We start from the raw sequence: 13,608 nt of genomic DNA on the forward strand, positions 1-13,608 counted from the left end.
ATGAAAAGGAGGCGATTCAGCCATTTTGTGAAAAATGGGGAAAATATGAATGTGCCTCAGCAGATTTTTATTTAACAGTAGCAGCACAGTCCTAATCCATTTCTCAAATGTTTACATTAAAATGTGTGGACGGAAAGCAATTTTCTGTTCTGGGAAGCCACATTTTGTTTTTCCGTCAGCTGTGAGATGATGGGGCCTTTTGCAATTTAATGCTGATCTTTCTTTACATTGATCTGAATTTAAGTGGTCAGAATTTGGCAGCTCTTTTCCTTAACAGTTTTTAATCTGATCAAGTCCAGTGAAGTTTGGAAAACCAAAACAAACATGTGAATGTAAATTTGCAATACTGAGTATCTGAATGCACAGTAAAGGGGAGATTGGGGCTGGTTATTACAGTAAATTTATTTATTTTTATCAGAGTTTTTGTTTTATTTTTTTCAGGGTAGGTGATTTGGAAGTCAATTTCTGTAAACAAAGTCTTGACTACAATAAATGAATAAAAATATTTTAGTTCATTGATGCACAGGAAGAAGAAGAAAAAAATGGCATAGACTGTCCTCCAACAACTAATCTATGAATAGATTTTTTTTTTCATGGATTTTTTTCAGAAGGCTGCCTTTCCCCATTTTGTGTAATAAATTTAGGGATTTTCCATGCAAGCAGTCTGGAATGGGTCTGTAATTTTCCACTGCATTTCATTGTCAGTCGATTTAACGTGGAACAGTTGGCTAATTTTTAAACCATTTACTCTTGTTTTCAGGTCTTACTCTTGTTTGGCTGTTTCAAGAAAAGGGGACAGGAAGGGAGAGAAGATTGAAGGAATAGTAGAAGAGTGTCCTCAAAGCTCTGCACCAGGAGGTGAATGCCTTTTACTGTTGAATACAAGAGTGTTTTACACCAACATAAATGGTGTACTTTTGTCTTTTTACTCAAAAGAATAGTTCACCCCAACATGAAAAGCTATCATAACTAACCCTTGAAGTTCTTCTTCTTGAGGCAACTAAGCTACAACATCAGTCCAAATTAGCACTTGGTGTATACAGAATTGGATGCAGTGTTTTCTGTTAAATCTCTCGGAAACGTTAATAATGTCCTGCTTTTTCCAAAAACAGCAATGAATGCAAAATGCCTTTTTGATATTTGTTTGACTGTAGGATAGAGCTTAGCCCAACGGTCTTTACAAAATTAGTATTTCGCTGTAGAATATGTGAAATTAGGCCTTCTTTACAGAATGTTGTAATGCTGTTTATGTAGCTCCACGGCTCATTGTTCCACTCTGTTCCTGTGTGCTTGGAGTCGGTATGTGACAATTTAACATTGTTGTTCGAGTTCTGTCTTTTTCCTGAAGGGTAAAGGAATAGTTCACCACAAAATGACAATTCTCTCATCATTTATTCGCCCTAATGCGGTCTCAAACTCGTAGAACTTTCCTCCTCCTGTGGAACACAAACGATTTTTTTTTATGCCGATATGATGCGTTTATATCCATACAATGTTAGTAAATTGGGCCCAACCCTTTTTAAGCTCCAAAAAGGACAAAGGGGCATAAAGGTAATCCATACATTTTGAGTGGTTGTATCAATCGGTTTTGGATAAGAAGCAGACCAAACTGCAACTAATTTTTCTCTAAAAATCTTGACATTTGCATCTCCTAGGAGCGATCATGATTTGAAGCTCACTCACGGTTGATGCTTGCACAGAGCATGTGTACAGCACTCTGCACATGCGTCAATCACAGTTCTCTCAGATAATCGCAGTTATAACAAATGATCGTGATCAGGTGATATAATAATCGCAACAGGCCTAATATTAAATCCTCATTTGTGTTTTTAGTTTACAGTTTTATTGTAGGTCTGCTATTTTAACCTTACTAACTACTATATCTACTATTAACCTCTTACTATTTAATCTTGAACCGAAGTTTACTTGCATTGTCTAAGGCAGAACATTTTAATTAAAAAATAACGAAGGGTCTTCCATTGAACTCATATTAGCCATATCTCGGGTTTCATATCTTAAATGTGTTGTAGTTTTGTTTTTATTTATTATTTTTTGCTTGCTAGCTGCATATTCAGTGGTCATGCACTAAAATAATTTCAGGCAACTGCACTTATACCGTCATTGACACAAATTACAGAAGTGTACTATGATTATTTGTGAGTTTTCATTGCAAACAACAACAAAGAAAACTCTGCAAATTGCATCACAATTTTTGAGCAAAGCCAAAGCAAATTTAGTCATTTTGGGCCGCATTAATCAGGAAAAAGTGCTGTGAAATCCTGGTGGGACTGACAAGAGGGTAACGAGACACATGCCACTCGTGTGTGTGTGGTGAGACTCGCTGAGAAATCAAAACATACAAGCACCACAGCGCAATAAGTTTTTATTATAATAATTCATTATTTGTTTTTTTTTTATTATTTCTTCTATTCTTGGAAATCACAATTTTAAAATTCCCAGATATTTCATGGTTTTCTCTGAAAGTGCCCTGTAACCAGATGGGTTCTATTTCTGCAGCAGAATGTTGAGTAACCCTGCCAACATGTAAATATCATTGGGCCAAAATACTGCTCCACAGCTGTATATTAAACATCAACTATATTCGGATTGCCTGTTATTGTGTTGTGTTGCACAACACTTTTGCTTTCAGTCTCTTTTGGAATGGTGATGGGAAAAAGAAATTAAGGAAAAGGGGTTCCAAGGCAGGTAGTGTCAAGTGTTTTTGGATGACTATAATCGTTGGCCAAAAGGTCATGGTTGTGACAGCCATTCTCCAGGCATAGCTTGCTGTTGGCCTTTCTTAAGCCCCGTTTACACCGCGGGCAGCATGTTGTTAGACTTTGCGAGCTGTGTCGCTGCTGGGCATTCCTACTGCTGCCGCTGCTCTAACGTTATTGGTGGACTACATAACTGGCCATAGTAGCGTTTGAAATGCTGTTTACTGATGATACTGCCGATAAAGCTAAGATATACTAATTTGACAAGAAATCAGTTCTTTTACCTCTAAAAATGCACATTCTGCAGGGGAGAGCGTTTTACATAACCTGCAGCAGTGTTTAATACATCATATCATTAAACAAGATGAATGCTATATCAATATATGAATCAAAATCACTCAATGACAACACGGTTTTCCACGCATCATTTTATTAGGCCATATCCATGTATGTGGTTGCAGACAAAAGATATAAAACAGTGAAATTGCTCACAGAAACATTTAACTTCTCCTCTGTCTAGCCTGCACTTGAGTTGACTCCAGTATCTCACACTCACCCTGCCTGGAGACGGATGACATGAGCTACACTGTCTTCACTCTCATTGGTAGTCGCTCGCGAATGTCGCTCATAATTTACATTAAAGTTTAAATTTTCTCAACTTGTCGCTCCCCACGGCAATCTGTCGCCAACGGTCACGACAGCTCATGTTGCCGGAAGTCGCTGTGCTCTCATTGAAAATGAATGGCTTGGTGTCGCTCTCTCATGCAATGTCGCTGGCAGTGTGAACGGGGCTTTAGGCTGGTATATCATCAAGATGGCGCCACGGATGGCCGCCTCGGTGTGTAGCTCTTCAGTTCTTTTGTTGTTTTTGTTTGTTTGTCCTGTGTTTAGTAATATTTTTCCTGTCAGTTTTACCAGGGACGAGCTGCTGAACATTCAGCAGCATATACCAGACAACCGTTTCCCGGTTTGTGAATATTCAGACGTCTTGCTGGACATATTAGTCAGAGGCGCAACTGTGTTTAAACGCGCTATGAGATGCAGGCGAGAGAGACGAGCAGGCGCGCTGGTCAGGCTCCGTTGGCGCGGCTTTCGAACAATGCTGCTGAGCGTTCATCTAGTGAATCTCCGCTCTCTTCCTAACAAAACGGACGAACTACAACTCACCAGTACAAACAAGGACTTTTCAAACTCTGCTGCATTGTGCTTCACAGAAACCTGGCTGAGTGAAGCCATTCCGGACAGTGCGTTACATCTGCCGGGCTTTCAGCTGTTCAGAGCGGATTGCATCGCGGAGTTAACAGGGAAAACGAGAGGCGGTGGAACATGTTTTTACTTCAGTGAAAGTTGGTGTACAGATGTAACAACGTTAAAGAGAATATGCTGTCCTAATTTGGAAGCGCTTTTTATTAACTGTAAGCCATTCTACTCACTGCGGGATTTTTCCTTGTTTATTCTGGTGAGTGTGTATATCGCGCCAAACGCGTGTGTGAACACAGCGCTGCAACAGCAGACTGATCAAATCACAGACACAGAACAACAATACCCAGTTATTATTCTTGGGTTTTTAACAAAGCAAATCTCACATGTGAACTGCCCAAATACAAACAGCACATTACATGCCCCACCAGAGACAGGAACATACTGGATCATTGTTACACAACAATAAAGGATGCATATTGCTCTGGCCCTAGAGCAGCTTTGGGACTCTCTGATCACTGTCTGGTTCATCTTCCAACCTACAGGCAGAAATTAAAATCAACCAAGCCAGTAGTAAGGACTGTAAAGAGATGGACCAATGAAGCAGAGCAAGAACTAAAAGCCTGCTTCGATTGCACAGATTGGAGTGTTTTTGAGGCTGCAGCCACAGACCTGGACGAGCTCACAGATACTGTTACATCACATATCAGTTTCTGTGAGGATATGTGCATTCCTACTAGGACTTATTTAAAGTTCAACAATGACAAACCGTGGTTTACAGCAGAGTTCAGGCAGCTTCGTCAGGCCAAAGAGGATGCTTACAGGGGTGGGGATAAAGTCTTGTACAATCAGGCCAGGAACACTCTGAACAAGGAAATCAGAGTGGCTAAAAGAAGATACTCTGAGAAGCTGATATCAAGTTTTCAGCTAACGACCCTGCATCAGTGTGGAGTGGCATGAAACAACTCCCAAATTACAGGACTCCTACCCCCAACCCTGTGGTGGACCAACAACTGGCTGACGACCTGAATGTGTTCTACTGCAGATTTGAAAATCCCAATCTCACACCCCACACCCACTCTGACCTTCACTTCACACAAACTCCAACACCTCCTGCAACCCCCCTCCTCCCCCCTCCTACTACTCAACCTGCACTTAAGATCTGTAAAGATGTTGTGAGCCGGGGCTTTCAGAAACAAAAGACTAGGAAAGCTTCAGGCCCAGATGGCGTCTCACCAGCGTGTCTTTGATCCTGTGCTAACCAGCTGGCCCCCATCTTCACACAGCTCTTCAATAGATCACTAGAGCAGTGTGAAGTCCCATGCTGCTTCAAACGCTCAATCATTATTCCTGTCCCAAAGAAACCAAAAATCACAGGACTTAATGACTACAGACCTGTCGCCCTGACGTCTGTGATCATGAAATCATTTGAGAGACTGGTGTTGGCCCACCTGAAAAACATCACTGGACCCTTTCTAGATCCCCTTCAATTCGCTTATCGAGCAAACCAGTCTGTGGATGATGCAGTCAACATGGGATTGCATCATATCCTGCAATATCTGGACAGACCAGGGACACATGCAAGGATCCTTTTTGTGGACTTCAGTTCAGCTTTCAACACCATCCCAGCTATACTCCAGAATAAATTACACCAACTCTCTGTTCCCATGTCTATCTGTCAGTGGATTACCAGCTTTCTGATGGACAGGCAGCAGCTTGTGAGACAGGGGAAACTCACTTCCAGCACCTGTACAATCAGCACTGGGGTGCCCCCCAGGGATGTGTGCTCTCCCCACTACTCTTCTCCCTCTACATCAACGACTGCATCGCCAAGGACCCCTCTGTCAAGCTCCTGAAGTTTGCAGACAACACCACTGTCATCAGCCTCATCCGAGATGACGATGAGTCTGCATATAGAAGGGAGGTTGAACAGCTGGCTGTCTGGTGCAGTCAAAACAACCTTGAGCTGAACATGCTCAAAACGGTGGAGATGATTGTGGACTTTAGGAGGAACACCCCAACACTGACCCCCCTCACCATTCTGAACAGCACTGTGGCAGCAGTGGAGTCATTCAGGTTCCTGGGCACTACCATCTCACAGGACCTGGCTGAGGATGTTCAACCTGCTACAGGCGCTGCTTACAGTTCTACTCGGCAGTCACTGAGTCTGTCCTCTCTACTTAATAACTGTCTGGTTTGGTTCAGCTACGAAATCAAACATCAGAAGACTACAAAGGACAGTTCGGACTGCTGAGAGGATTATTGGTTGCCCCCTGCCCCCCCTTCAAGAACTATACACTTCCAGAGTGAGGAAAAAGGCTGGAAAAATCTCTCTGGACCCCACTCACCCTGCCCATTACCTTTTTGAACTGTTGCCTTCTGGCCAACGCTTCAGAGCTCTGAGCACCAGAACCGTCAGGCACAGGGACAGTTTTTTTTCCCTCAGGCTATCCATCTCATGAACAGTTAAATTGCCCCATTGAGCAATAACTATGTGCAATACACAGTTTAGTCTTTTTTTATATTTATCCAACACATTCGACCTCTTCTGCCATTTCTTTCCTCTTAAAAAAAAAAAAAAAAAAAAAAAAATTTGCACTGTACATAACAGATTTGTATTTTTCACTGTACATAACATAACAGATTTGTATTAGATTTGCACTATGTGTGTGTGTGTGTGTGTGTGTGTGTGTGTGTCTGTACGTATGTGTATAATTATTTTTTATTATTATTTGTCTTGCTGCTGTTTTTGTATTGTACACTGGAAGCTCCTGTCACCAAGACAAATTCCTTGTATGTGTAATAATAATAAAGCTGATTCTGATATACTTCTGCGTTAAGCATAAGCCATAGGCTCCATGTCCTTTTAGTTCTGTGTTTGTGTGTCTGCGTTGTTCTGAGAGTACCCAGCCAAAATGCTAGTGTTCTGAGAGAAAATGCCTTTGTTTCTAAAATAACTGCTATTTTATAAATAAACAACTAATGTAATTTGTGTATTCCCAAAAAAAGTATTTATTAAACTAATTTGTCATTACAACGAACATGAACGTTGAGATTTAGTACTTATTATACATGTCGTCTGCCATGCAGAGAGAAATTAAATCAGGCAAATACTGTATGATTGTTCTGTAGTTGCTTAATAATAATAAATAAATATTTAATATTAAAACTTTGATGCTCCTTGAAATAATAAAAAAAAATGTATGACTACACTTGACCAACACAAAATAGGTGTTGTTTTAAAGCTTGGAAGCTGGATGCATAAAGGCAATATAACCAAATTTTAAGCAGTGCTTTTTAATTTGCTAACAAATCAGAATTGTTCTGTTTGCATAACTCATGAAATATGATTATTTACTGTCAAACACATCATATATATATATATATATATATATATATATATATATAGTTTCACTCAAACACAAAATACACCATATGGCCAAATGTATGTGGACACCCAAACACCACACTCAAATTTGCTAGTTGAGCATTTAATTTCAAAACAATTGGCATTAAAAGAGAATTGGTCCTCCTTAATGGCTTCCTCTCTGGAAAGGCTTTCCACAAGATGTTGAAACATGGCTGTGGGAACTTGCTTCAATTTAGGCACAAGAGGTCATCATTGAGCATCATTGAGGTCACCATCAAGCATAATTGTGGTCAGACAATGTTGATTGGCTATAGGGTCTGGCTTACAGATGGCATTTCAATTCATCCCAAAGGTGTCCAATGGGGTTCAGGTGTGGGCTTTGTGCATGCCAGTCAAGTTCTTTGACGTAAACCATTTCTTTATGGACCTTGCTTTGTGCACAGGGGCATTTTCTTGCTTGAATAGAAAAGGGCTCTCTCCAAACTGTTGTTGCAAAGTTTGAAGCATGTAGTTTTCTAGAATATCATTGTATACTGCAGTATTAAGAATTGTTTTCACAGGAATTAAGAAGTCTTTCCAAACCTGATTTGAATTAGAAGGGGTGTCCTCTAATTCTTCCTTTTGTCTACAGAGTGTGTATATAAAATAAAGCACAGAGAAATAAAAGTTTAAAGTCGTAAACAGATGTATTTTTAATGCAACGCTAATTTGGATATCTTTTTATCATCATTGGGGAGGTCTCTTTTATTGGACTAATCACAGCTGTTGTGGTCTGCATTGACGCAACAAGTTGCACGTCAGACGCTGTTGAAAAACACCATTTTGATGCAGATACATGAAACTGCCTTTGGAAAAGTGACTTGATGGCTGTCACTTCTAAAGTAGGCTACTGAAGAAATTGTTGATGTCTAGACAGTCTCCCTTTTCCAAAGGCAATTTAATTTAGACAATTTAAACTTTACAGCTCAAATAATACATGAGTTTGAGCAGAATAATTAATGTAAGGAACGAGTCTAAATTTTTTGTGGTAGTCAACATTATGCCACAAATGCTGCTGATTGAGCTTAATTTGTATTGAACCTGGAAAATTCCTTTAAATAAATTTTCATTTAAATAAATAAATAATTGGTTACTTTTAGAACTCAATCATAACTTATAACTGATGATACAACACTTATAACTCTTAGATAAAATATTTTAAGTGGTGTACGTCTACATAATTCTGTATTTTCTTTAAATTATTACTGTAATTTAGGCGATTTCATCCTCCGCTCCACCATTGCTCTGAAATGTTACAAGAGAAGTGTCATAGACGGCTATTCTCATCAACTACTTTTACAATTAAAATAGCAGGGATTTTATGATGATACCATACAATCCTATAAATAAATATATTTATTTTGATGAATGCCATTTAAAAAAAAATAATCAAATGGTGTTATTTAGTGAGTTATATTGTGAGTGTGCCTATTATGCAATTGCCACATGCAAAAACCTTCTTTTGATGGGTGTGCTCAACACAGGGATGCTGCGATCGATAGGCCGTCAGTGGTCTCATAATTTGGCCGCTCGCACAAACCGATCACCCCCGTCACAAAGACATGCAGCTGTTTCAAGACTTCAGCATCACTTTCATGCATCACAGGAGTGTGGGGGACTTTGGCCAAATGCTGTAGGATAAGGAACTTGATTCAGCAGTCAGTTATGAACTAAATCTTTTTTTTTAAATAACTCCCGCACAAATTGCAATAATAGTAGCACTTGTTCAGTCTGCAAACCTGTGTGCTCTTTTTCTGCTCTGCTATCTTTATCTCTCCACTCACGTGAGAGCATGTGTTCCCTTCATTAAAGTGAAAGAGGAACTAATATTACCAACATCCCAAAAAATTTAAAAGCAGGGAATGTAAACTCAGCAGAAAGAAACGTCCCTTTTTTAGGACACTGTATTTTAAAGATAATTTTGTAAAAATCCAAATAACTTTACAGATCTTTATTGTAAAGAGTTTAAACAGTGTTTTCCATGCTTGTTCAATGAACCATAAATAATTAATGAACATGCACCTGTGAAACTGTCGTTAAGATAAAAGCTTCCAGAGGGTAGGCTATTAAGGTCACAGTTATAAAAACTTAGGACGCTAAAGAGACCTTTCTACTGACTATGAAAAACACCAAAAGAAAGATGCCCAGGGTCCTTGCTTATCTGCGTGAACGTGCCTTAGGCATGCTGCATGGACACATGAGGACTGAAGATGTGGCCAGGGCAATAAATTGCAATGTCCGTACAGTGAGACACCTAAGACAGCGCTACAGGGAGACAGGAAGGACAGCTGATCGTCTTTGCAGTGGCAGACCACATGTAACAACACCTGCACAGGATCGGTATACATCCGAATATCACACCTGCGGGACAGGTACAGGATGGCAACAACAACTGCCCGAGTTATACCAAGTACACACAATCCCTCCATCAGTGCTCAGATTGTCCGCAATAGGCTGAGAGAGGCTGGACTGAGGACTTGTAGGCCTGTTGTAAGACAGGACCTTACCAGACATCACCGGCAACAACGTCGCCTATGGGCACAAACCCACCTTCGCTGGACCAGACAGGATTGGCAAAAAGTGCTCTTTACTGAAGAGTCGCAGTTTTGTCTCACCAGGGGTGATGGTCGGACTCGCATTTATCGAAGAACGATACATGAGGCCTGTACTCTGGAGCGGGATCGATTTGGAGGTGGAGGGTCCATCTTGGTCTGGGGCAGTGTGTCACAGCATCATCGGACTGAACTTGTTGTCATTGCCTGCAATCTCAACACTGTGCGTTTCAGGGAAGACTTCCTCCTCCCTCATGTGGTACCCTTCCTGCAGGCTCATCCTGACATGACCCTCCAGCATGACAATGCCACCAGCCAGACTGCTCGTTCTGTGCGTGATTTCCTGCAAGACAGAAATGTTAGTGTTCTGCCATGGCAGAGCCCGGATCTCAATCCCATTGAGCACGTCTGGGACCTGTTGGACCGGAGGGTGAGGGCTAGGGCCATTCCCCCAGAAATGTCTGGGAACTTGCAATTGCCTTGGTGGAAGAGTGGGGTAACATCTCACAGCAAGAACTGGCAAATCTGGTGCAGTCCATGAGGAGGAGATGCACTGCAGTACTTAATGCACCAGATACTGACTGTTACTTTTGATTTTGAACCCCCACCCCCCTTTGTTCAGGGACACATTATTCCATTTCTGTTAGTCACATGTCTGTGAAACTTGTTCAGTTTGTGTCTTAGTTGTTGAATCTTTTTATGTTCATACAAATATTTACACATGTTAAATTTTCTGAAAATAAAAGCAGTTGAAATTGAGAGGACGTTTCTTTTTTTGCTGAGTTTAGTTATAAATTAGCAAAATCCAATGGCAAAACTGCCCGTATAGGACAGTGCTTGGCCAAAACAGCTTCAAAAGAAATGTGGGCACACCACAGCTCCAAAAATTGACAATTTATTATATTCCCTCCTTAGTGACGTTTCGAGCCCTAATGGAAAATCATAGGAAAATGCTGAAATTTGGCACGCTGATGGGGTGGGTATGAACAGCCCCCAGACACAATTTAGGGTCTGTAGAAAAAAATTAATTTGCGAAATCTGAAACATTGCTATTTTTGCCATTTAACTTTTTAGCCATATGTCCTAAGTCATGAGCTTTGTGTCTATGTAGTCCTTGGGTCATGAGGATGTCAACAATACCAATTTTTATTGAATTAGATTATAAAGCAATGTGTCTTTTGAATGCTTAGTCGGATTTGTATGGAAATTGTGATGCGTCTTTGATATCATATCCTGAGGACCTGAGTAGTTTGGATACGCACCACATAGTTATCAAAATGCTTAGTCAATTTAAACAACTTTGTAAACATCATTGCTTCCTAATTCTAAGTCTTCAAAAAAATTGCAGAGAACAATTTGTAATTCTTTTTCTTTCTTTTTTTTTTTTTTTTTTTCAAAACCTGCTGACTGTCAGCTTATGTCTTTTTAGCCGCTTTAGGCTGAATCTTGTGGTAATGTGCTGTAGAGATCAAAAGGGTACTGGTTCGAGACCAACTTGGGTGAACTTGTAAACAATTGTGAATTTGTAATTTGCAACAAATCCACTCTTTCTTTCTTCCAGTTATGTTTGATATCAGCCATATCGACTCGCTGGCATCAAAAAAAAAAAGAAAAAAATATATATATATAATCTTTTGAATGCTTTGTCAGATTAAAAGAAGATTGGTATGTGTCTTTGACATGTCTCTAGAGTACCTGAGCAGTTTGGAGACAGCGTCACATACTGGTCAAAATGCTTAGTAAGCTTAACTTTTTATGTATTGTTGCTACTTCTACAAGAAATGGCAGAGAGAAATTTCTGTGTTTTTATTTATTTATTTTCAAAACCTGCTGACTCTCAGCTTGGTGTGTCCTTTTTGGTGGCTGTAAGTTCTGTGGCTGTGTGGTGCCGTGTGAAGTGCGCAGAAATGTGAAACAGAGAGGCCGGGTTCAATCCTTTCCTGAGGCGACTTGTAGAGTGGTGTTGGTTTGCTTTGCTTGTCGTATTTGGTCTGTGTGTGCTGCAATGCTTGCCGTTTCAGGGCTTGGCCCTGTTTTTGCTGCTTGCAGCTATATTTATTATTATTTCTGTGCCTGTTTTGTGCCATGTTTCCCCTTTTTGTTAGAGCAGACTTGATGGTGCTCCTAGGATGCTTTAAAGCTTTGCTAATGTTTTATACCTTTCGCCAGCTTGTGGAGCTTCATGAATTTCTGAATTTAGTGTTTGGTATGTCCCCTTTTGCTTTGATGACAGCATGCACTTGAGCTGGCATGGACAAAACCTGATGATCCATGTTAGCTCAACATGATTTGAGTGTTCCAAAGGGCATTTTATGTGCCTCAGTGAAAGCAAGAAAATCTGACCTTTTGTACAAATGTCAATGTCACAAATTTGCTTACATTTCATAAGTGATGGTCTGTCTTTTTTTTATTTTTTTTATTTATTGTCCCTACCACAGTGAAGGAATCCCAAAATATGATGCTGCAGCAACCATCCTTCTTTGTTGGGAAGGTGATCGCAGTATGATATAGATTTGCGCTGAGCTTCAAAAGTTCAGTTTAGTTCTAATCAGAGCATCAAATCTTCCTGCAGGTTTCTTACATGGCCTTTAGATTTTATCTCTCTGTTGGGATCTTCATTTCATGGAGAACTGTAACTCCTTAGAGTTGCTGGTGGCATCCTTTACTGTGGCTATTCTTGGCCAGATAATTTGGAGGATGGCCAGTTCTGGGCAAATTCAAAGTAGTTCTGCTCTACTTGAGTTTCTCAACTTTTTATTATTTGTAGTGCATGGTTGGCTACATAAAATATTGTCATAGTTTTACTGTTCTAACTAATCTGGCTTGTGATTATCTTTTTCTTTTTTTCCCCTCACTTGTCAGTATTGTACAGTACTCGTATAGAGATGAAGATAATAGAATAAAGAATTTAATTTGGGTCTGTTCCTCACACAAAGATGTCACATGCCGTCTGTAGACTTGGATTGTAGTGCGCAAATAGAATGGATTAGCTTTATGATTCTTTTAAGGTGGTTTTGTGGTGTATTTTTTTATTTATTTATTTATTTTATTTATTTTGAGCTGCAGCATATTCAAAAAGTTCCCATGCAAACAAAATAAAATAAAAATGAAGTAATGATTAAATGTTTGTAGAATTTTATTCTTTGTAACATTTTTAAAGTTTAGTCTTAAAGTGATAGAGTTGAATACGGCACCAGAACAGAATAAAACATTATAATATCAAATTAAGTAAATGCATCAATTGTGTTAAATCTGATTAAATATTGAAACTCTTCGATTTAAACATTCAATGAAAAACCAAATAATTCCATGAATTCAGTATTCAAGAATTTATTTGTGAAATAATTTGTTCATATGTAAAATGATTTACAGTTTAAATGCTGCCAATATGTTAGAATTGTACTTTTCAGTGTCTATGCAAATGTATGTCTGCTAGAGCCACACTTTCCACAAGAATACATGCGTAGATACTTTCCCAATGTGTCTGTAAAGGGATGTAAGTAGACAGTATGTGCACTTGCGTTTGTAAATGCATACACTGGCGGCCAAAAGCTTGGATTAATGTACAGATTTTGCTGTTTCGGAAGGAAATTGGTACTTTAATTCACCAAAGTGGCATTCAACTGATCACAATGTATAGTCAGGACATTACTGATGTAAAAAAACAGCGCCATCACTATTAAATGACTAAAGTCATTTTTGATCAAATCTAGACAGGCCCCATTTCCAA

The 13,608-nt window shown here is 39.5% G+C and overlaps 1 protein-coding gene across 11 annotated transcripts in view; it reads left to right on the forward strand.

Moving 5' to 3' along the window:
* Positions 1 to 13,608, forward strand: part of znf618 (zinc finger protein 618) — a 59,695-nt gene that overhangs the window by 1,517 nt on the left and 44,570 nt on the right. For all 11 annotated transcript variants that reach the window (XM_051689110.1, XM_051689100.1, XM_051689127.1 and 8 more), the window contains exon 2: positions 761 to 858. The gene's annotated coding sequence lies outside the window, so the exon portion shown is untranslated. The remainder of the gene's footprint in view (positions 1 to 760; positions 859 to 13,608) is intronic.

Source organism: Myxocyprinus asiaticus, chromosome 4 (genome assembly GCF_019703515.2).
Source record: "Myxocyprinus asiaticus isolate MX2 ecotype Aquarium Trade chromosome 4, UBuf_Myxa_2, whole genome shotgun sequence".
Lineage (NCBI taxonomy): Eukaryota > Metazoa > Chordata > Actinopteri > Cypriniformes > Catostomidae > Myxocyprinus > Myxocyprinus asiaticus.